The sequence below is a fragment of the Gossypium hirsutum genome, chromosome A08 (assembly GCF_007990345.1).
Source record: "Gossypium hirsutum isolate 1008001.06 chromosome A08, Gossypium_hirsutum_v2.1, whole genome shotgun sequence".
Taxonomy (NCBI): domain Eukaryota; kingdom Viridiplantae; phylum Streptophyta; class Magnoliopsida; order Malvales; family Malvaceae; genus Gossypium; species Gossypium hirsutum.
The window spans coordinates 64045010-64046196 of NC_053431.1; the positions used below are offsets into that span (position 1 = coordinate 64045010).

General features: G+C 35.0%; 1 non-coding gene across 1 annotated transcript; it reads right to left on the minus strand.

Moving 5' to 3' along the window:
* Nucleotides 1-671: 671 nt before the first annotated feature.
* LOC121205229 (small nucleolar RNA R71) lies at nucleotides 672-778 on the minus strand. Its single transcript, XR_005900314.1, has one exon. It is a non-coding gene; the product is annotated as a small nucleolar RNA R71 (small nucleolar RNA).
* Nucleotides 779-1187: the final 409 nt, after the last annotated feature.

The window sequence follows — 1187 nt, forward strand, 5'->3', positions numbered from 1 at the left end:
TTTTATTACTTTAGCAATTTATTTTTACTGCAATTTAAATTTATTTCTAATTTTTATTACTAATTCTTCTTTTTCCCTTTTTCTAATAGGTTCTTATAGTTTATGACTAGAAGAAACCCGTCAGGACCATTACTTTTTAATAGTAAGATCGATCGCACAGTTCACAGAAACCAAAGAGAAATAAGGCGAAGCTTACGTTACACAGAAGAGCAAAAGGAAGATAATTCAACCACTACGGAGGAGATGGCTGAGAACCAAGAAAATCTGCTACCTCCTGTGATTAGTGTTGATCAAAATCCTGCTCCACTCACTATGTATGATTATGCTAAACCTTCTTTAACAGGAACTGAATCGAGCATAGTTAGACCTGCAATAGCTACAAATACTTTTGAACGGAAACCTAACACAATTCAAATGATATAGCAATTTGTTCAGTTTGATGGTTTGCAGGACGAAGATCCCAACGGTCACTTGGAAAACTTTTTGGAACTATGCGATACATTTAAAATTAATGGCGTGTTTGAGATGCGATACGTCTTCGGTTATTTCCCTTTTCATTAAGGAACAAAGATAAATAGTGGTTGAACTCGTTACCACGAAGGTCAATTACTACTTGGGAACAAATGACCGAAAAGTTTTTACTAAAATATTTTCCCCCAGCTAAAACGGCTAAATTACGTAATGATATCTCTTCTTTTGTGCAGATGGATTTAGAAACACTCTATGATGCATGGGAGAGATACAATGACCTTTTATGAAGATGCGCTCAACATGGGTTACCACTCTGGTTATAGGTTCAAACCTTTCATAATGGTCTGAATCCTTCGACTTGACAAATGGTTGACGCAGCTTCTGGCGGAACAATCAATAATAAAACACCTGAAGAAACTTATGAGTTTATAGAGGAGATGTCACTGAATAAGTATCAGTGGTGGAGATTTGATTTTCATGCAAGCCTATGGTAATGACTTTTCATTATTGACTGTTGAGTGCTTCATTTATTGTCCTTAAACACCTCGAGTGATTTGAGTGAATCTTTAGTGAGGATGTGAAACTCTGTGACATTTTGATTCAAAGGTAATTACTTAGACGATGGGAGACACCTATGTTTTCATGATAAAATACTCAACTTGGAATGTTTGAAACTTTGATGTTCTTTCAATTAAATTTTCAAAGTATAATTACCT